The following is a 24053-nucleotide window of genomic DNA, read 5'->3' on the forward strand; positions in this document are numbered from 1 at the left end:
CCCACCAGACCCCCTCCCCATACAAACACACTCTTAATGGACCCCAAAGCTGTGGTAGAGGTATACCTTTCTCAGTGTTTCCACAGATGGTGCTCCTGAAAATTTCCATAGCCAACGTATGCCTGTGGTTAGTTAGTTATCTGAGCAATTTCCATAAAGAAAGAATATCTGTACATAATTAGACCCATCTTAGGTCCAAACTGGAAGACTTCAATGTCACTAAGTCAGAAGGAGTACACAGAGAATGGGATGGGTAATTCTCACCTGATGAAGAGACCTCTCTCTAGATTAGACCCTATCCTCAGAAGTAAACACACAACTTTAATTTATAAAAAAGCAACAGAGGTGAAAACAGGTGGGGGAAGAACCTGAACGGAGGATAAGTTGCCTCTAGAATCAAAAGAATAACATTCCTTTAAAAGCTACTACCGAGAAATACTAGGGGAAAGATAAAATTAGCAAGAGAAGGCTAGCAGCTCTGTTGCTCACCTTTATGAGACCATTTTCAGGAATCGGTTTGTTAAATTCCACTGAAGCACAAAGGCACACACCACAGCCCTTCTTCTGGGATGCACCGTCATACTATACAGAAGCGTGTGGGTAGAGGCCAAACATGTGTGGACACGCAACCCTTTCTGTAGCAACGCAGTGTTCTGCGCGTTCTCTAGGATTAACCTTCTCCACACGTGGAGAAAACTGGTGGTTCCACACATCGAGCTGTCCTTCAGGTTATTTTTGCATCCAACTCTATAATTTCTTTTAATTGCTTATTGTAAAACACAGGAAAGTGCTCATTATTTGTAACTTAATGCGGGAGCAAAACTAATTGCGTTCCCCCGCCCACTGCCCTACCCCAGCCCTCAACTCTTCTGTGTGTCACCGTTCATCTGAACAGCACAAGGAAGCCGGTTTCTGGGCCCTGTACATAATGAGCCAGGTGGACCCTATTCCAGAAACTGGCTGTGCTCCAGAGCTACTATAAAATACAAGGAAAATATTAACATCTCAGATGACAAAAGATCCATATGGCTGGTCAGAAAATATCTACATCATAGAACGTACCTATATGGAAACATTCAATTCTGTGGTTTCGTGAGTATCAGGACTGTGAGAATGTTTGTTTGGCTCCAACCCTTTTCGCTCAACATTGATTCCTACAGAAGTCATGCAAACTCTAACATCAAAACATTTAATCTAAACAAGGGGATGAGGGCTGTGTTTCTACATAGTACCATAAATAAATACAGTATTGGTAGTGGTGTATATGGGGGGGTGAGTTTTGGAAGATGCTCTAGGGAGCTGGTTAAATAAGTAATATCAAACTTCTCTTCATATTAAAAAGTGATTTAAAATAACAGCTAACATTTACTAGCTATGAGGTAAATAATCTAATTATTGACAGTTTACAGCTGAGAAAACTGAGGCTCAGAGAGATTTTGTAAATTGCCTAAGACCATATGCCTGGCATGTGGTGGAAATGGAAATTTGAACCTGGGCTAGCTTGCATGCTTCTTTCCATATGGGGTCAGATGTGAATGTGGTGTCATATTTTGAGGGAGGTCTATTCCACCAACTTATTTATTTAAGCAAAGCCGCATGTGATCATTCCTGATAAGTAGTTTGTTTACACGCTAATTCCACAGAGGTTGAACATAATCTTAATGTTTCTTCTTCACTACCCTCTTCCCAATATTGAATTATTCCCTCAAGGTACCAACCATACATGCGTACTTAATAGGGCACAGTGTCAAAACTCTGCAGGAAGGTAATTTGTTTGAAATGGCAGGACATTTTCCCCTGAGAAGATTTCTTCGGGCACTGGAACAAAACCACATGCTTTCCAGACCAGGAACTATAACTGCCAAATATATGTGTCAACTCCACTTGAGTAAGAATGCAGTAAGTCCCCTACATATGAACCTTCAAGTTGCGAACTTTCAAAGATGCAAACGTGCATTCACACGTCCAATCACATAAGTTAGTTGATGTGTCTGGCGTACATTGTCACGTGCGTGCACCCCCTACAAGTGGTTGTGCTTTTGTGTACTTTACAGGACTGTTGCTGTGCAACACGAGGCACTTACTAATGAAGACCTGATGGAACAGGAGGCCCAGAGGAAGGACGAAGAGAGACAAGAAGAAGAAGAAGTAACTGAAGAACCAAAGAGATTCATGCCTCAGGAAATGGCAAGGGGATTTTCTTTATCTGAGGAGGCACTGTTAGCTTTTGAGGCACAGGACCCGAACGTAGCAGCAGCCCGTTCAGAATGCAATCCGGTGCTACCGTGTCATCTATCATAAGAAAAAAAGACCTACTACCCAGACATCACTGGATCGTTTTTTCAAGAGGGTAGATAGAATTGAATCCAGCGAGGAACCAGAACCTGTGCCATCAACGTCAGGCGTGAGTGAAATTGCAGCTTGCCCTCCGTCTCCTATTGCTGAGGATCCCTCAGCTCTACCATCTCCCACCTCTTCTCCCTCCTCCAGTCAGTAACTCTCTTCTTGCCTCTTCACTCGATGCCAGCCCCTGGATGCCGGCTGTTGTACTGGACTACTGTACTTTTCAAGGTACTGTGCTGTAAGATTAAAAATGTTTTATTTTTTGTGTTTGTTTTCTATGTATTATTTGTGTAAAAAGTATTAAAACCTACTACAGTAGAGTACTAGATAGCCGGTGGTGTTAGTTGGGTACCTAGGTTAACTTTGTTAGACTTACGAACAAATTGGACTTATGAACGCGCTCTCAGAACGGAACTCATTCGTTTATAGGGGACTTACTGTAATTTCAATCAAGACCCAAGTGCCCATGTGTCTTAAAAAAAAAAACAACCCCAAAAACACTTCTGACATAAAAACCTTTCTTTTCAGTATCTCAACCTAATCCCCTCCAAGTCTGGAGCCTGGTAGCCTAGGTTACCCCACTTCTGACCCATGAGGTTTGTCCTGTTACTCAAGAAAAAGAGCTGAGGGGCTGAGATGGGAGTGAAAAGTATGGCAAGACAGTGTCAAATATATTCCTGGGGAGCAGTTCAGACACCTAGTTAGGACCACAAAGACAGGAGAACAGGTGGCCCAGCATGGACAGAGCAGCGGACTGTGCAAATAGAAGCCATTGAGTCAAAAAAGCCAAAGGAACAAGGGTGATGGAGCTCAGATCTCACGCACGTTCTCTGCCACCAAACTGATACCCAGAGGCCCTCCGTGTGAACGACTAAGGCAAAATGGACCCCACAGCTACACTGAGCTGATGCAGAACATATCCCTGGGATGACATCCTGAATGTGTGTGGTGGGTTAGATGATAGCATAAAAGAACACCACGCTTCTGGCCTCAGTCAGCCCTCGGCAGAGAGCAGCCTTCAAGAAGCAGCTGCGAGGAGCCTGACAACAGAACTGGAAATGCCTGTTGTGAAGCCTTGACAGGTATTAACAAAAGAAAATGTGTACCTGCATTTGTCAGTGGTGTGTCAGCTAGCTTCTGGCAGTCCACCCTTATGCCCAGGAATTATTTTGTGTTTCTTGTGTAGGGCAGATACAGTCATCAATTAAATCCCCAAGTGCAACTAGTCCATATAGGAGAGAGGAGTAGCTTCCCCCCACCCTTTTTTTTTTTTTTTTTTGCAGTACGCGGGCCTCTCACTGTTGTGGCCTCTCCTGTTGCGGAGCACAGGCTCCGGACGCACAGGCTCAGCGGCCATGGCTCACGGGCCTAACCGCTCTGCGGCATGTGGGATCTTCCCGGACCGGGGCACTAACCCGTGTCCCCTGCATCGGCCGGCGGACTCTCAACCACTGCGCCACCAGGGAAGCCCTGGCTTTCCTCTTTTAAGTGGCCCCTTCAAAAATTCTATGAAAGAGAAGAATGTTCGTTTGGATGGAATGACCATTCGGCCAGGCTCATTTAGCACACTTCTCTGTGCAGTGGAATTAAAGTGAGTTTTTTCTGAACGGAGCACACTGTCCTCAGAGAAGAATAAGACGGAGAATCAATCTCACCAGTGGGAATGGCAGAGTCGTGCGAGGATGATGTGTAATATATGGTCTTCAACATGTGGAGATGTTATCTAGGCTATAAATCTTATGTTCTCACAGGATGCCCTATTTGTAACATGCAAGAAACTACCCAACAACTTTAATGGGGAAGTCTAGCAATATTGCAACATTGTATCCCATAGTTTTACTTTACCTTATAAAGCACTAATTATTTAATTACAAACCTTATAAAGCACTAATTATTTAATTACAAATCTTGGGGTAAAGCACTAATTATTTAATTACAAAATTATCTCTCAAAAGAGCACCCCCTTGGGTATGAAAGCTCCAAATGTACCAAGACTTCCTCTGTGGTTTGGGATCTCTCTCTTGAACTCAGTCCCTAGAAATAAGGTTAGCAGCTGGGAAACAAGCATTGAAAGCCTGGTACGCAGGGCGCTGCAGTGGGACAATTTCCTTTTCTATTCCAGTAAACACTGTTGTGCTCTTTAGACCCAGTATTGCTCGCTGGGTGAATAATGAATGCATGCTCAACTTTCCACTGCAGGAAATTCTGCAAGTGGCAATGTGGGTCCATTCCATGTGTGTCACTAGAGCTGGTGTAAGCCCACGCCATGGTGAGGCATTATTTCCATTGGAACTGATGCCTGCACCAGCTCTCGGAACTGGGCAGTATTCCCACTGCAAACCAGGGGACACGGAAGAGACTGAGACCTCACTTAGAAGGTCGCCTCCCGTTTCTCATCTTTCAGACTGACATGCACTCTGTTGGTGAGGCTGTAGTGAAACAGGCATTCTCATTTACTGATGCTGGGTGTACAAACAGTTCAAGACCTTTTTGCAGGACAATAAGGCAATACCTATCAAAATTTTAAATGAATTTTCCTGCTAATCCAGCAATTCCACTTCTGAGAATAAATGTACAGCAATAGGTAGGTGCATACGTACAAAATGATGCATACACAAGGTTATTAATTGCAACAAGGCATAGAATAGCAAAAATACTAGAAGGAGTCCCATTTCTAGCTAAAGGAAAGTATATAAACTATAGTGCATGCTTACAATGAATTTGTGCAACTGTAAACAAGTTAGCTCCCATACACTGAAATGGAAAGCTCTCTGAAATATATTGGTAAGTGATAAAAGCAAGATACAAATCAGCAGATGTATACATATACATACTATCTTTTAAAACTGGGGGAATATAATAATATTCATATTTACTGTATTTTCATAAAACACACTGCATTCACATGAGACGAATACAAACGACCACCCACAGATGGTATGTGTCGGGTGGGGATACAGGTGGGCATGGCACAGGTGGGGCAGGAATTCTCAATGTAGCCTCTTTTTTTTAATATATATCTTTGTCGGAGTATAATTGCTTCACAATGGTGTGTTAGTTTCTGCTGTACAACAAAGTGAATCAGCTCTATGTATACATGTATCCCCATATCTCCTCCCTCTTAAGCCTCCCTCCCACCCTCCCTATCCCACCCCTCTAGGTGGTCACAAAGCATAAAGCTGATCTCCCTGTGCTATGCCACTGCTTCCCACTAGCTATCTATTTTACATCTGCTAGTGTATATATGTCAATGCTACTCTCTCACTTCGTCCCAGCTTTCCCTCCCCCCTCTGTGTCCTCAAGTCTGTTCTCTATGTCTGCATCTTTATTCCTGCCCTGTCACTAGGTTCATCAGTACCGTTTTTTTTTAGATTCCATATATGTGCATTAGCATATGGTATTAGTTTTTCTTTCTGACTTAACTTCACTCTGTATGACACACCCTAGGTCTATCCACCTCATTACAAATAACTCAATTTTGTTCCTTTTTATGGCTGAGTCATATTCCATTTTATATATGTACCACATCTTCTTTATCCATTCATCTGTCGATGGACACTTAGGTTGCTTCCATGTCCTGGTTACTGTAAATAGTGCTACAATGAACACTGTGGTACATGACTCTTTTTGAATTATGGTTTTCTCAGGGTATATGCCCTGTAGTGGGATTTCTGGGTCATATAGCAGTTCTATTTTTAGTTTTTTAAGGAACCTCCATACCGTTCTCCATAGTGCCTGTATCAATTTACATTCCCACCAACAGTGCAGGAGGGTCCCCATTTCTCCACACCCTCTCCAGCGTTTACTGTTTGTAGATTGTTTGACCATGGCCATTCTGACTGGTGTGAGGTGATACCTCATTGTGGTTTTGATCTGCATTTCTCTAATGATTAGTGGTGTTGAGCTCAACGTAGACTTTCTAATACTATTTTGATTTTTGAATCATGTAAATAAATTATCAAAAACTTAAATAAAAAATAACCAATTAAAAAAATGTTTAACCTAGTGGCTTTGCTTTTGGCACCAAAGAATCTCCCACACTGCTCTGATGCAACAGACACTCAAGAGATTTAACCAGTTCTAGGTCCTGGTGGTGACTAAAACCAAAAGTCTTTGGGGGAACCATCTCAATTTCTGGGACGTTTCTCTGGAAACCAATCTAATGTGGGACACTTGGATATAAAGGACTGTCTCTGGGGCTGGGGACTGAAGACCTGAGTTCTGGTCCGCCTTTCCCACCTGCTATTAAGTTGACCCTATAAAATGGCTGAGAACTGGCCATTTTTTACCAACAAATTGGGCAAATTCATGGGTGAACCTTCATGGGTGAGCCAATTCAAGGACTCCGCTGCCTCAGCTCTGTGACAGAAGGAGGATTAGAGTTCTCACCCTGCCTGTCACAGCATCATGCCAAGGGTCATCAACACGGAGAAAAGGGCTCTATAAACTCTAAAGGGCAACCCTATAAACAACCTTTGTAAAGCACAACACCAAGCCTGAGGGGTGACCATGGCCAAACACAGAAGGAGAACGAGACCCATCCCCAAAAGTCTCTGAGACACTTAGATGGTGGGGAGGAAAGAAAACTCCCAAAAGATGGAATCTAAATGTAAACAGAACACAAGAGCAGGCTGACAAAGAAAGACTTTGAAGATTAAGACATGTGGTTAAATGACTCCATATGTGGTCATCTGCAATTGAATATACTGCAAATTCTAGAAGCCTTAACAGGGAAATTAGGGAAACATATATGGAGCAAACTTAAAGGGTACAGACCTGAATACAGATGCGAGATCAATGTCAAATGAATGATCCAAAAGGATGGCCCTTATCCTTGCGAGCAGTGTAGTTGTTGGAGCCATGTGCCTGCCATACATAGGCAGGCCTCCAACCTTCCTCCAAAATAAAATGCAAACTTCAAACACTTTTGGAAATGCTCCCTAGGAGACCACCTTTTACCCCAAATTTAGAGATGGTAAGAAAAACACTCTCTAACAAGGCAAAAAAGAAAAAAAACCTTCTCAAAAAACAAACAAGCAAACAAAAAAAGAAAGAAAAACACCTCTTCTCCATATTTATGGTCATCTGGAAAGCAGATCTCCCTTTAAACGGATGGTCAAAGCTGGACCACAATGTTAAACTCATCATGAAAACCCAAAGGTTGCTTCTCTCACCTTCTTGAAGTGAAACATTCCATTCCAAGAGGTAGGAAATAACCACAGGAGGAAGTTCACTTGGTGCCCTAACTTGGTACTGCTATCTAGACACCTGGTCTGGAAGCCAGAAGTCTCTTTGGAACTCAGAAGAAAGCGAAGAACTCCTTTCTTTTTTTTCTTTTTCTTTTTTTTTTTGTGGTACGCGGGCCTCTCACCGTCGTGGCTTCTCCCGTTGCGGAGCACAGGCTCCGGACGCGCAGGCCCAGCGGCCATGGCCCACGGGCCCAGCCGCTCCGCGGCACGTGGTATCTTCCCGGACCGGGGCACGAACCCATGTCCCCTGCATCGGCAGGCGGACTCTCAACCACTGTGCCACCAGGGAAGCCCAAGAACTCCTTTCTACTTTGGTTAAGGAAGGTCCTTGGGCAAGGTGCCTGGTTCCAATTAGGTCTAAGTGGTCTAAACTGTACAATGCATTGAGACCACCACTTAATGACTTTGATGGACGTTGCTAAGAATTTCCCAGGCCACTTTGGGTCAAATGCAATGTCCTCTCACTTTCAGCTTCATGTTTCAGTTGACCATGCTTCCTTATAGAAATTTCCCTAGGAGGCTTACTATCCTATATTATTTCCAGTCAGAGTCTCCTTTTGCACAAGGGGCTTAAACGAACTCCGATTAAGAATCAGAATATGCTCTGTTTTAGTTAAGGATTCATTTATACATTCAGCACAGGTTATTAAGAACTTACCAAGTTTAGATGCGCTTTGCTTTAAGAAAATCATTTTCAAGGAAGCTTCATGTAAAGCAGGAATAATTAACCTGGTAACTCTTAATGGATTCTTCAAGTGGCTGAATCCTGAGTTTAAATCCTCACTGATTTTCAAATACAACAAGAAAATCAATTATGGAGGTGGGCACGCTCCCAGCTAACTGTCAATAGCTTTCAAGGGAGGTGTTTCAATGTCGCTCCAATGGTCAATATCACATGGTTAATCATGTAGTTAGAGATTCACAAGATCAAAAACAATTCTTAAAAAAATGTTTACGGGCACACAGGGACAAGGAGTTAACGCCTCCAAGGTGTATGTCGGTGTCAACGATACAAGCTCATGTTTCGTAAGCAGAGCTCTGGTCACTTGATTGAAGTTGAAGGTCATAACCGGCTGTGTTTCTGTCATTTCCTCATGTGAAGAAAAGTAAGTTGTAGCCCATGTTTATTCCACGAGGAAAAAAAAAAACCCACAAATGTTTTTAAAGCTACATTTTGGCCTCTTCTCCCACCAGAGCTACAAAGGTTGCCCATCTTTCCATGGCTGGGTTATGTGTGAAGGCCTTGTTTGGATATCAACTTGTCAAACTTACTGCTTAGAATGACTATGACTCAGTGTTCTCTTAAAATTGACTTTTTAACTTTTTGTTCACTTAATAGACATACTCTGAGCACAGGTACTGGGGACACCAAAATGAATGAGAGAATCCCTGCCTTTGGAACTTCACTGTTAAAGGGGGCAGGGGATGCAGAACAGTTTAGACACGTGAGCCAACAATTACAGCTCAATGTAGAACACGCTGTGAGCACCCTAAGCAGGATACTCTAGAATGTTTTTCTCGACTAAGACATCACATCCACAGCTCCTAGCAGAGAACCTGATACAGAGAAGACACCCAATCATGTTTTAATAGTTGTGCAATTATTGCTTATATGATTAACTATTGAATTGTAAGATAGAGACCATGGATGACCCAGGAATCCAGATAGAACAGGTTTCTCTTGGGCAGAAGTCTTTCTCGAGGAAGTCAAATTCGAGCTGGGTCTTAAAGAATGAGTAGGACTCAGATGGATGAAAGGAAGAGCAAGTCAATGAGTAAACAAATCAGCCTCCAAAGATTACAACAAGAGTTCTGGTCTTGTCACCGTTGGTACCAAGTGAAGCAGATTTAGGCATGGAGCATGCCGATACAGTTTTTAATTGTCTTGACAATAAGTCATAAACGGTACTCTTTTAGGGCTGGGAAGTGCCAGTAATAACAACAGTGGCTGAAATTCATTAAGCATTTACTATGCCAAGCGCTGTCCTGAGGACTTTACATGTATTAACACACTTGATCCCTACCATGACCCTGTTAGGAGGTTGAGGCACAGAGATCGGAAGTAGTTTGTACAAGGGCCTAGACCTCGTAAGTAAGTGGTGGCCTTGGAATCCAATTCGACGCTTGGGCCCAGGAATGTTGTCCCAGGCCTTCTGCTCTCACATGGAAGTCTACAGTTACGCACTACCTTTCAAGTCAGAAGAGTATCTTCAACAGGCCTCCGACCTCAAAGCTTCTGAATTTCTGATTATTTACAAGACTGCAAACCCCTTCTAACCATGCTCAAATCCAAGTATTTGGACGATGAAGTAAATGATGTCTTTTTAAATTTATTTGGTTTCTTAAACCTCCTGCACATCTGAACCAGCTGTGGAAGTTTCTAAACATAACATATGGCCAGGCTCTGGCCCAAACCCACGAATCTCAGGGATTAGGACCTGATAGCTGTATTTTTTTTTTAAGTTTCAAAGGTAATTCTGATGATTACCGTCTTTAAGAACCACTGCTCCGTGGTATGCTTTCCAACAGTTCACTTACAGGACCCTCAGCTTTAAGCAAAATTATAACTAAGAAGCTCAAGGAACAAGACATATCCTTTTTCTCTTTTTTCAAGAGTTTTTTGTTTTTTTTTAAAAAAAGGAAACTAAATTTAAAAACTCCTTAGGGAAAACATTTCTTATCTTCCCATCATCATCTTCTTCCTTGGCACACAGAAGGTTGCCAATCTCTTCTCTAGAGAGTGGACACTAGGCCAGGGTGACAACACTGGTCTCCATCTGTGCTGGGCACCCACATTAAAGCATCAAGGGTGAAATTCGGTTTCTAACCTGAATTCTGCAGTTCACGGTTGTAGACAACCAGCATGATGGTCAGAGGGCTGGATTAGGAGGAGTCACGGAGCTGTAATCCTTGCTCTGGTTCTATAGCTGTACATCTTGGATCAAGTTATTTAACTACTCTGAGCTTCAGTTTCCTCAACTGTTATATAGGAATTATGTCTGCCCAATGTTTTTCAAAGGGTTATTTATAGGATCAAGTGGAATGAGACATGTGGATGCATTTTCTTAATGTATGGAGCACTACAACTTTGGACAAGGTTATTACCGAGGTGTGCAATCTTACCTACATATGACAATAAAATCATGCAGGAACGTTAGTGATGACAAACCAACTGATTTTTGGTCCCAGTACCAATGTCTACTGGGGCACTGCACTAGGGCAAGTCGTCAAAACCTCTGATACTGGGGCTTCCCTGGTGGCACAGTGGTTAAGAATACACCTGCCAATGCAGGGGACATGGGTTCAAGCCCTGGCCCGGGAAGATCCCACATGCCGCGGAGCAACTAAGCCTGTGCGCCACAACTACTGAGCCTGCACTCAAGAGCCCGCGAGCCACAACTACTGAAGCCTGCGTGCCTAGAGCCCGTGCTCCGCAACAAGAGAAGCCACCGCAATGAGAAGCCCACGCACCGCAATGAAGGGTAGCTCCCGATCACTGTAGCTAGAGAAAGCCCGTGCACAGCAATGACAACCCAACACAGCCAAAAATAAAAACAAACAAATAAATAAATTTATATATATATATATATAAAAAAAAATCTCCGATACTGCATGGAACAGTGATGGCGAGGGTTCCCCTAAATTCTTAGATGAGACTAACTCTGAAGAACAATCAGATGCTCTGGAATAATAGACACTTCAAAGTTTTAAGAAAATCATTGCCAGGGATGTGAAAACCAGAAAAATATACTGGTATTTTGGGAAGAACATTTTAAAATAAATTTTATTAATGGTGATAAATTTCAATGATTAATAAAATCTTTAAGGTAAGGTCACCTTACCGTTTTTTCTCAGCCGTTACACGTCCATGATTATTTCTAAAAATTATGCAGTGGGGAAAATGTCACATACCCGTATCTATGTTACCAAGTTACCATCCATGAATAATTTAAACAAGCGTATGAACACAATTCTCGATGCGAGAGAATGGCCACAGGAATGGGCAGGGGGACAGTGATTTTCTTGAAGAAGGAAGGAAGATTTAAGACTTTGGGATTTCCACTTATTGATTTTTCTCTAGAACAACAGTTTTCCAACTGGGTTTTGCAGACAAGAGTGTCGAGAGGCTTCTTGCAAGGGGCTAAATCGAGGTCAAGGAGACAGGACACTGATGTTCCCACCTGCAGTTCAACTAACTCAGCCCTGCTTATTTTTGTTTTACACATTGGGATTTTAAGTTAAGACTGTATTACAGGAAAAAAAAAAAAAAAGTCCTACAATGTACTTATTTACATTCATACCACTAATTTGGAGGTTAGAGGACCTGTGTCTAACCCTCTGATTTTGTCTCAAAGAACAAACAATGAATGGAATAGTCCTGGCACTATTTATTTATGGCTTATTCTTTCTTTATTTATGGATTTATGGTTTATTCTGATTGCTCTGCTCAGGAGTGAAGGAGAAGGTTAGAAACGTGGCTATAGGTTTGGTATTAGAAGGAAAATGGGATGTATTACCACTTCCTGATCCTGTGATTTTTTTTTTTTTTGAGATTCACAAGAGAATATGAAAATTTGCTTCCTTGTTCAGTATAGCAAGAAGCTAAACATTTCTTGAGTTGATGGTACCAAACTGTGCTCTAGTTCCATTGACATATTTACATGATCCACAAACACTACATACGGATTCTTATTTATTCCATGTATTTGAGCAAAAACACCTCCTGACTTCACAGTGAAAGGAGACCAACCCAATGGATTGAAAAGTGGTTTTAGGAAACTCTTAAAAAAATTACCATTTAAGCATGTTGTTGACTAACGTTTAAAGGCAATATAGTATTTACTACACTGATTTTTCCTTCTTTTTCTTACTCAGCATAATCATGAAACCAGCTTCTAGTAAATGGAAGCATTTTCACATTTTTAGTTTCTTTAGGGAGGAAACACACAGGGTTTATAAACACTGCAAAATAAAAGACACATTCCTGAATACTAAAAGGCCCAAACATGTCCTTGTAAGTACAGAAAAAATCCATCATAACATCAGTGGAAATGAACAGCATCTTTAGTCCAGAAGTTCTCCTTCTACTGTGGCTTCTACCAGCATCATTACAAGAGTTCCCCTTGAGGGCTTCCCTGGTGGCGCAGTGGTTAAGAATCCACCTGCCAATGCAGGGAACATGGGTTCAAGCCCTGGTCCGGGAAGATCCCACATGACGCGGAGCAACTAAGCCGGTGCGCCACAACTACTGAGCCTGCACTCTAGAGCCTGCAAGCCACAACTACTGAAGCCCGCACACCTAGAGCCCATGCTCTGCAACAAGAGAAGCCACCGCAACGAGAAGCCCACGCACCGCAGCAAAGAGTAGGCCCCACTCGCCACAACTAGAGAAAGCCCACGTGCAGCAACGAAAACACAACACAGCCCCAAAATAAATAAATAAATAAAAGAGTTCCTCTTGAAATATCCTCAAATAATAGCAAAATGTTTAAGACACTAACAAGCATTTTTGTTGCCTTAATTTGAACATGAAATGATACCCGATTGTTATATATACGAAAAAAGATTAATCTCTTAAAAGTGACAAAAATTCTTCCAAAATATTATAATCCATAACTGAAAATACAGGGTGGGCAGGAAGTTCTGAAATGACTCAGAGAATTTGTTCAATAGATTTTTAAAATACTCTTTTGAAGTGAGTATATGAAGAGGTAATGGAAGACTTACCTGGCAGAATCAATGGAGTTCCTTATCAAGGGGCACCTGAAGATGGATGGATCCATCTAGCCCAGTGCCTGGCACCCACTGGGCACTCAATTAACACTTGATGAATTAATAAATAAAAGAATCATTCCCTGCGTGTAATGCTTTTACTTTTTTTTAAAGAAAAGTTTTGAAACAGGAGAAAACATACATGTAGCAACATGAACTATATATAAAATATGTGATGCTCTAAGGGGGACGTAAACAGTAAACTGCTTGCTTTGATGACTGACAATATGAATATTTGAAAGCAGTATTAGAGACCAGGAAGAAGAAATATTCATGAGTACTAGGAATGGGCCATGCAACCTAGGGTCTAAACTTGCATTTTAATGACATCTCCATGTTGGTTAATCTCCAACGGATCTACAGAAGAGCAAAATAAGTTACAAAAAAAAAAGTTAACTCCATCCACGTTGGAGCCTGAAGGGGTTGGGGGAGGGGTCCACTGCTTTGACAGTTTACATTTAAAAAAAAGAAACTCTTTGGAAAGCTGAGGATTCTGCAGTTCCCAGAAGGGGAAGGTGAATGTTGAGGGTTTTTTTCAGTTCAGTTGTTGAACTCTCTAAAAAATCTAATGTCAAAAGCTAATTTCTTAAGCAATTTGGGCATCTGAATCTGATCAGGACTCTTTTTTTAAACATTCCATTCTGTCTGATCCAAAGGAAAAATAATTACTTTCGTAAGCATGAAAAAAGTAAAAGCCCAGCACTTTGCAAAGAAATGGGAAGGATTTCTGACGCTCAATTCATGATACGGCCCCTGTCTCAGGTAGAGGATCCAAAGACAGAAATATATGATCGCCATTAGGATTATATATGAACTCAAAATAAGGACCACACTTATGATATGATCAATACATTTGAAAAACTTAGGAGTACAAAGGTACTTCGGAATGTACCTAACTCTGACCTCCCATGTTAATAGCTGTCCTTTCTGAATGGGTTTCAGCCTCTGCTTAAACATCTATAACAGGAAACTGATCATATTCCAAAGCAGCTTCTTTTCTTCTTTGTTAGATCATAATTCCCTCAACACAGCGCTTTGTATGCAGTGAGCCTGCAATATCTGCTCAATTAAATGGAACTGAAAGTTCTTCTAGATACTACGTACAGTGCCTAGATTACATCACTGGTCCTAGACCTGCTGTCTGGGGCAACAGAAAAAAAAACCCTCTCCCTCCTCCACGTGCCAGTTCTTTACACTCGCGAAGACTGTCCTCTAAATTAGGATGTCAAAAACATGTCACACATGCTGCTACTCTATCCCCCAGTCGTGGCAGGCAGAAACAGAACATTCTCATTGAGCCTGGACAGCTCCAGAATTCTTCTTAACCCGGCCTTCCAGGTACCTACCATCATGTGATTTAGACTACCTAAGGGAGAAAGAGTACATTCACCACTGCAGCCTAAGTTTCCTTGTCCCCAAGCCACCCATTCCAAGTTCCCTCAGCCATTCCTCACTTGCCAATGGTTTCTAACTTCCTATGTATCATGATCATAATGATCTCAATATACACCAATTTGTCAGTGCTGTACCTAAAGCAACCTATTTCAGTTCCTCAAACTGAAGATATTCCATACATAGTCTACTTTAGAAATGGGGGGGAATTATTAGTTTCTCCATTTGCGTGTTAGGCTTCTACTAGCACAGACCAAAACCGCAATAGCTTCATCCAAAGCCCCCCACCGCACACCAACACACACACACACACACCACTGGCTCCCACTGAACCTGCAGTTATTTAAAACGTCTGAGTTTCCTTTGTACAGTCTAAGTCAGCGCCCAACACCTCGTCTCAACTCCATATTCTCTCTATTTATACAGTTGACTTTTAACCTAACCACAGTATTTTACATTTAAGTAAATGTAAATGATCCGGGTTCTATCATCCAACAGAATGCCTGCTGGCTTCATGTTTCAGAATGATAAGCCCATCATCTGTGACTTCAGATACATTATCAGACAGTGTGTGAATGCTGGATGTGCTTTCCCCATGTTGTGTAAGAGACAACACCTTCACCAGTCTGGTCTAGGAATGTGGCCTGGGACTCCACCAAGCATCTCTGCCCACAGCATGAAGCAAATTTCTCGGCCTTCAGGTTCTGCACGATGTAAAAGAAATTTATCTGTGTTTAAAAACACTCCCCATGATTCAAGAAACAGATGAACATGTGAAAAGATGGAAAAACTTGTTTCAATCTGAGCACAGGTTCCGTTTTCAAAAGCAGAAAGCAAGTACCAGAAAAGGGAGCAAATGCTGATGGTAACAGCTCCAAACCAAGGGCGATTAGACTAAATCCCATGTGGCAAAAATGTTAGTCAAGGAGTTTCCTTCTATCTCTCTCTCTCTCCCTCTCCCACCGCACCCCAATCTCTCTATATATACGCATAAGCTATAGATATATAGCTTTTTTTTTTTAGTAATTTTTTTCCTGAAAAGTAAAGTTTTCTGCACCTGATTGCTTCTATGCATGACACAGATAATATAATGACTTTCTTTGGTTAACTGCTTACCAGAAATTGGAACAAACTTAACATATACCATTTTCCATGCCCTGAAGCACAAGGACTGGCATCGCCCACCAGTACCCCAAAACTGAAAACATTTAAACGAAAATCCACCAGTAGCTTTTTTTTCTTTTTTTTTTTTTTTTTTGCGGTACGCGGGCCTCTCACTGTTATGGCCTCTCCCGTTGCGGAGCACAGGCTCCGGACGCGCAGGCTCAGCGGCCATGGCTCACGGGCCCAGCCGCTCCGTGGCATATGGGGTCTTCGCGGACCGGGGCACGAACCCGCGTCCCCTGCATCGGCAGGCAGACTCTCAACCACTGCGCCACCAGGGAAGCCCCCACCAGTAGCTTTATAGTTGCTACTGTCTAAATCAGCTTTAACATTTCATATGTTCCAAACATGACAACTTTATGAGTGAGCCAAATTGTACATAAGAAATTTTAGAAATTAAGCCAACTAAAGGACAGTTATAATAGATACTAGAAAAACAAAACTATTATTACATTTATTTCTTCCAATTTCTGCCTCTCTGCCAGCAAAACAAATACACATTTTTTTATAATTATAGAGTTTCTTCATTGCCCACATTGCTAGTCAGAATCTGAGGCAACTATTAGTCAATCTATTTGTTCGTTCAACAATATTTGCCTAAGTGCCTCTTCTGCTACCAGAATCATTTTGGATACTATTGTGGAAGCATGCAAAAATGAATCAAATGCAGATTTTGTCATCAAAGAATTTTAAGCTAATTTGTAATTATTGGCTCCTGGCTCCATTACCAGTTTTGGTGCTGGCTCAGATGTACATCTTTATTTATTCTAAGGTTGAGGCAACTCTTAAAATTGCCTTCTCCTTTGTCCTTTCCCCGCCCCTTACTTTTTTGGTGTTTAAAGTCTTGCCACATACATGACCCTTTATTTTACTCTTAATTCTTCTCAAATCATTAAAGTTAAAATGAGATCACAGATCAAAGACATTCTTAAGGTCTCTCTACTCTATTTATTTGGTGTTATTATATCTCAGAAAGGGCAATGAATCGCCTGTAGCAAGTAAATAAAATCAGAACCTTTGTACTCAATGCTTCAGCATATATCCTTGAAAATAATAAATGTTAAAAAGGAGGCCAGCCCTTATTCCCGGCAGGTTATTCTACATTTGGCTAATATTAAAATGTTAAAGGGACTTAGCGTAGGTATTGAGGTATGGGTATGGATCTGCCTGTTTTAAAATCTCATCTACAATCCGAAGTGCATCCTAAGCCATCCCCTCCCTGCCCCCCCACCACCACCCCCGCCCCGCACATACACTCACCAAATCCGAATAGGGTGGCAAGGCAATCCTAGTAACTGTAGTCTTAGAAAATGGCTCATATGGCAAATGAGCTGTTTGGCTGGTAAAGCTGGTGATTTTGTTCTCTAGGTGGCGCTATTACTTCAACTTTTGATGAGTTGCTTAAATTCCTTGAAACTGTCCGTTTATCTTCTTTCCATTTCCATCACATAAATCTTAATTGTATACATACTAGTTGTAATTAAAGGAAAGATTGCCTTCTAGTTTGATTTTAATAAGCCACTTGAAGTTAAGTGATTTTTCTACCATATGATTTTACAGATTTCCTAGTTATGCTGTCTTAGATTTAAAGAAGCCTTCCTTTGCCTGCCTCATCCCTTTAAAATGCAGGGGCATGTCAAAAACACAGAGGGTCGTCTTAAAGCTTCAGTCAGACCAAAGGAACCAAGATGAAAGCACATTTAAGAGCTACTAGGTTCTGTGAGGTTTCAAAATCAAGACATTACTACCGTGACAACCAATGAAAAGTTCTTTCAAGTGAACTTCTGGGGAAAAACTGCATAACATTCATTATTCTCTGGGCTCTTTGGAAATAAACTTTTATTTTATTATGGCTGTCACTGAAGCTTGTGAATTGACTTTGCTTCCCCCCAGTCACTCTCCTGTTCTACACCCAGTCCCCAATTCATCTAATGGAACCATGCTCAAACTTTAGGCAACGTATAGATGAGGTATCAAGGCAATGAGTCACTTCTTAGCATCCAGTATTATTGGGTCAGATTTATTTCACCAAGAGTATAAGTGTCCCAGAGTTTGTACTTGAATTTGAGTACTTTCATTTAAATACTCCATATATTAGTGAGCTCCATTGTTTCGTGTCTATCATCAATAATGATTCCATATATTTAATAAATGGGTCCATTACTTTTCTAAGCCTTTAGTATAAGTATTCTGGAAAGTCAGAGATGCATTTAAAGTATAAAATGATTTAGGATTAAGTAATTCTATGCCTTAAATGGAAGTTTAAGGAGACTTTGAGGACGCTTGTCTAAGCTTAAAAATACCAATGCCTTCCTCTGTCTCCTAGGGTTAAACCCCACATACAAATGACATACGGATTTCATGTGCCAACATCAATTATTGTTTGACATTACTCCATCCTAAACAGAGTAAATGGATGCAGAGTGTAACCAAGAAGTTCACTCATTCACTTTCTAAATGCTGATCTGGGCATGTTATTCATCCTAACAAAGAAAATTTATCACAATGTAACTTAACCGTTCAAATGACTTCTTCCTCCATTGAACAACAGCCAGCTGTTTTAAACCTAGAATTCCCCGGAATTCTCTCCTCCTTTCCTCTATTAAAATGCAATTCACAGCCTGAGATTACAGAGCCTGCCAGTGGCTGAAAGGCTGCACTAGATGGTTGAGAGTCCTTCAATTAAGCAGCAATTTTGCAATTAGTGGAAACTGCCGAGCTCCATAACAATTGTTTGACAACAAGTTGAGACAAGCTAGCAATTACCCTATTATTGAAGGGAGATATTCACATGCTTTGGGCTAGGCTAGGCTAGCCCCCTCACACAAACAAATCTTCTACACAGGGAGATGAAAGTTGAAAATCATGTTTCAACCATTAAAATAAATTCAGCATTATGGACATCTGAAATAGCAGTGCTTCTCATTTTAAAAGGTATTCAGAGTTGAGCTTTCATATATTCAATACTTCTCCATGCTGTTTTCATTCAAGCAGTCTAAAATCGTTCTTCTGTCTACTCTGGGACTAACCTCCAAAACCTAAAATGTTAATCAACTACTAGTATATGACCTTTCCATTGTGTACATCTTCAATATTCTTGAAGCTCAGTAGAAGATGAAGTCTATGGTTGAGACCCAAAGCTGCTGGCTGCTACATTCCACAAATTCACTACCTGCATGTAGGGGCTGTGGATGGATGTGTGTGACCCAAGTTGGGTGGTGGCGGAGGTGTTGGATACTTACGGAAGATTCTGAAGACAAATGTACAAAAACATAAACAAGCTCTTTGCTGTACTATCAGGTGGGTGTGCTCAGCTTGCTGTGTGTGTTTAAGTTACAAACCAGAGCTATTTATGTTGCAAAGAAATGAGATTATCAATCATATGCCTTTTGACTATTGAAAAGCTGGGACTCTTAACCATTCCAGGAAGAAGAGAATAACTTACATTCTAATGGTGCCCCCTATTAAACAGGAAACTCAAGGACTTTGAGCCGGGATTTTAGAAATTTGCATTATTTACAGGACTTCCCTCTCTCCTGGTGAATCAAAATGAACCAGCAATATTCCAGCACCTTCCCACCCCTCTGTGGCCATTTTGAGATTTAGGCAATTAACTCACATAGTATAAATGAATCACTCGAGGAGATCATTGCATTTTAGGCAAATGATCACTTTCTTAGTTCCTTCTGTTTGCAAGTTACACTTATTGAAAAGACATCCTAAAACAGAGTTCCTAAATGCTTTATTTTCTGGATATTCAAATGTTGACCTGCTATAAATCTCAAAAGACCTTAAATATCATCTTAAAATAAACAAGATTTCCAGTTACTAATTCAGCTCTGAATAGGCAATGAAAGGCTCCAAAGGTATGTGAAAAATTACTGTTATTTTCCTTAAAAAAAAATGTGATGTCTAAGTGTGTCTGCAATGTTCTAATGCTTCAAAACATGTACGTAAGTCTTGTTTATCTGGAAATCATTTCTTTCTGCTTATATCATTCACAAATAGAAAACGTTCTGTAATGACTTAAAATAGCTCTACATACACAGTGCTTCTCCTGTCATAATACTTAGTACCGGTCTATATTTACCAACATTTATCACATTTTGCAAAATAAAGTGGAAGAAAAAAAAAAAAGACAATGACTTTATGGCCCTGGAATTCCAGTAAGGGTAACCAATGTGTTTTAAATTCCAGTAAAGGTATGGTTACATTTCAACAAGTGTCTCTTTCCTTTCTCTTACCTCTGCTGCAAGTCCAGCAGTAAACTTACAAAAGAAGAATCTTAAGCAAGGTATTTGCAAAATCAAGGAACAGGAGTTAGAGGCTGTTTTAAAGGGGTGTGGTTCCCAGGGTCAAAACTTTGTGATCTATTACTTATAATAATAATAATTTGAAGTGCTACATGCCATAATCTCAGAAACCTTCAACCTAAAAAATAATGTAAACATCGAGGGGTCCCATGTTTAGATGAATTAAATCTGTAACTATACCTAAATAAATTAAAATGCAAAAATATAAGTATATACAAATATACTTTTAAATATACTTTTAAGCCTCTGACTTTATAACGAACATATAAAAAGTAGATTTTGGGGTGATAAAATTAAAGGAGAAGGGGTATTTTCCCAAAAGTCAAGCCAATTTGAAGGTCTCATTTAACAACATTATATCCTATTAGAAATCAATATGCAGTCTTATATGCAGTGAAAAATCAACGTTCCCAATTACATATGGCTTTGCTTTAAAAGATAACTGTACTAGAATTAATAAACACTCAGAAATATGCTTTTCTTTGCTTCTGGCCAAGAACATTCCTGCATTCTTGTCAGAAAACGTTCGCTGTTTACTGCTGACGTAGAGAAGTAAGCGTTAAGATCCCTGAAGGACACTAAAATGAGATCCAGGAATCCCTAACACACCACTAACCGTAGCCTGTCAAAGCTCCCCCAGCTCAAGGAAAACTTTTTGCATTGGAGCCAAAGAGGCGCAACGAGTCGAAATTCATCCGAGTCGGGAGTCAGAAGCGTCATTCAACAAGTCCCTCCTACCAGCTACTGAAGGGATTCCGCAAAGCCGTCTCTTACCACTTCCCCACCCCCAGCAGCTGCTCGGGGCATCTTGGCCGGCAGAGGGCACCCTCTACCTTCCCTAGAGCCTTTCTCCCCACCCCACCCCCCACCTCCTTCGGGCCCCTCCAACCGAGTCCCTCCACCCCGCTCCACCCGCTCCACACAAACACAGCATCCTCAAACAGTGACTCTAGCTCACCTCAGCAGCCCCAAGGCTCTCCTTTCCTAGGGGTGCCACCGGTCTGCAATTACCCTTCTCTGCCCGTCGAGCAAAAAGCCTCCAACCCTCAGCTATTTCTTTCCAGGCACGGCTCACTCACCCATTTCCTCTTCCCGGCTCTGCATCCCCAGAGACCTACCCGAGTCACAACCTGTCCGCCCCCCCCCATACACACACACATCCTTCCCAGCCCCCGAAAGTCAAAACTTTTTACTTTCCTGTAAGGTGCCTCAAGGGAGGGGCACGGGATGGAGAGAGGTGTGGGCAGAACTAGCCCCGGAGTCCCGCAGCCCCTTTCACGTCCGAGCTGCAGCAGTGTCTCAGGTTTCCCGAGATAAACTGGTACTGGACCTGGATAAGTCCGCTTTGATCTCAACTCTTGGGGAGCAGGTGACAGTGTGCAGCCCGGCTGGAGCCCCGGACGGGGATGCGGGCTGAGGGAGCAAGGGGCCCCCCGAAATCTGCGCGGGGATCTCCCAGCCCATGGGAAAGATTCCCATCTCAGCCCCAAGCCCGTCACCTCAGTCGGGGCCCCCGACAGCTGGCGCCCTAAATCGCTCTCACGGCCTCTCCTCTGCTGGGGAAGGGTTTCGGGGGACACCGGGGCGCCGTCTTCTCCCATCGCGCAGCTCTGCTTCTCCTCTTGGCTTTCTCTCCCCCACTTCGGGGCTTCCTGGCGTCCCTCTCCCTCGGGGGTCCTGGCTGCCCCTCTGGATCGTGGGGTGGGAGGAGAAAGCTCCGAAGGAGCAACTCAAAGTCCCCCCTTCTCGGGACTCGTGCAAGGGAGTTAAGAAGGAGTTCTGGCCTCTTCCCATAACTTCAGGACCCCCCGCCCCCAGCCAACTTTCGCCGGAGGACCGGCGGCTCCCGCGCCAAGACCCACGCCCGATGCTCGCCTACCTCGGGGTTCACACAAAGCTCACGGGTCCCCAGCGGCGGAGTCACATCGTTGGCCCGCTCCTGGCCCCTGTGCCCAGCCCCGGTCCCCGTCGCGGAGCCGCTCGCCGCCGGCCCCACAGCAGCGGGTGGCAGCTGCAGTTCAAGCGTCTCATCAAAGCTTCTCAAGGAGGAGGTGGGGGGCGCGCCGGGCCGGTTCCTCGGCCCCGCCCCGGAGCCCGCGGCGCGACGGGGTGCGCGGGACGGTGAGCTGGCGGGTGCGCCCCGGCGCGGCGGTGACGGGGACCCAGAGCTCCAGCCTGCGCTTCGAGCTCGGGTCAGACATTATTTAGCTCTTCGGTTGAGCTTCGATTGGTCAAACGGCGCCGCCCCCCGCCCCCCACCCCCGAGCTCGCCCGCGCCACCGAGACCTGTGCGGGGCGGCCGCTTAAAGGGGACGCCGCGCCTTTCCCTTGCCCCCGCTCGGCCTCCGGGACTCCCCGGGCTTCCGGAGCTCCCCGGGCCCGCGCGCCCCGTTCCGCCAGTCGCTGGGGGCCCGCGACGTGGCCCGCAAGCCCTGCGCCCGTCCCTGGGGCGACCCAACTGGACCCGCGCGCCACGCCCGTGGCTCTGAGAGGCGACCTAGCCCCCGCCCCGGGGAACCCCGCGTCCCGCGCCCTCCGCGTAAACCCAGGCTGTGCGCGCCGGGGCGGGAGCTAGCGAGCGCGAATCCAGAGCCCCCAGGGTCTTGCTCCCCTCCTCGGCAACTCCCTCCGCCCCATCCCGGCACCCAAGTTCTGAGGTAGAGGGCGTACGTTTCCCGGGCCATGGACACACCTTCCCGCACCTTCCCGCACGACGGAGCTTGAAAACGCTAGCACACAATGAAATCGCATGGAGCATGGGGACTACTGGTTTACTCCGCTACCTTAAACACGCCGCGGCTTAAACAGAGTTCGTGCACTGACCTCTCCGGAGTTTGCCTAATAGGAATTCAATCAAGATAATAACGGCATATTTTATTAATGAACGCCCCCAGATAACGTTACACCAAGTTACTTGCTCCAGCCAGGAAGCCGAGGCAATGACAGACCTCACTCAAGCCATTACGCTTTCTAGCCGACCAGAGAAAAACGGCAAGAGAAAGAAAGAAAAGAAACCCACCTTATTAGTCACTACTTGTCAAAGTAAACATCAAGGCAGCTGCTCTGGGGAAGACTTCGGCACCGAAACTCCCAGACTCTTTTTTTCACGTTCCCTTTGGTTAAAAAGAAGTGGTAGGGGGGAGTCTTTGGTGCCCGGTATGTACTCCTTCTGTTCTGCACCAAAGAAGTTAAATTATTGATAGTGGAAATTGCATGGCGGAGGTAATACTCGCACCCCCTGAGCGAAGAGCTCCATTTGATCTCGGCAGCAGGGAGATTTCATGCTAGCTCGCCTGGGGGAGCGGCTGCGCGAGCAGCACTCTCCGGGTGAATGGGAAAGTGGGTGGGAGTCCACGAGAGGGCTCCACGGTGCCTTGACGTGCGCTGTCATATGATACCTCCGCTGCCTCGAAATAGACACTCTAGTGCACGAATTACCAGAATCAAAATTCAGCGCATTTAAAATGATACATCTTTTATTAGAAGAGTTCCGTTAAAGGGCATTGCATGGTTCTGCAGATGTTTTCAGTTCCCTCCCTAGCAAACTTACACACATAAAACAACCCTTTTAATAAAGAACCTGGGCAGCAAAGATAAATAAAAAGCCTCTGTTTTAACGTGTGTGTGTGTGTGTGTGTGTGTGTGTGTGTGTAGGAGGTGGGCAGTTGGCTCAATTAATCCTCACCTCGCGCCCCTCCCCCCGCAGCAGAAGAGCAGTCTTTCGGATTCTTGGTTGCAGGTAGCCGAGACCCTTGGAGAGAATTTAAGTGGCTAGGGTCCAGAGGACCATTTTCATTTTGCCATTGGACGAACGTTTTCA

At 43.4% G+C, this 24053-nt stretch overlaps 1 protein-coding gene across 6 annotated transcripts in view; it reads right to left on the reverse strand.

The window, feature by feature from the left end:
• The window catches only part of BDNF (brain derived neurotrophic factor), a 92599-nt gene extending 69033 nt beyond the window's left edge, over positions 1-23566 (reverse strand). The window contains exon 1 of one of the 6 annotated variants that reach the window (XM_032641483.1): positions 22113-22231. The gene's annotated coding sequence lies outside the window, so the exon portion shown is untranslated. Of the gene's footprint in view, positions 1-21191; positions 21304-21426; positions 21472-22112; positions 22459-23252 lie in introns of those variants that run through there. The other 5 variants (XM_032641482.1, XM_032641481.1, XM_032641486.1 and 2 more) reach the window with 5 other exon arrangements.
• Positions 23567-24053: the final 487 nt, after the last annotated feature.

This window comes from Phocoena sinus, chromosome 8 (assembly GCF_008692025.1).
Source record: "Phocoena sinus isolate mPhoSin1 chromosome 8, mPhoSin1.pri, whole genome shotgun sequence".
Lineage (NCBI taxonomy): Eukaryota > Metazoa > Chordata > Mammalia > Artiodactyla > Phocoenidae > Phocoena > Phocoena sinus.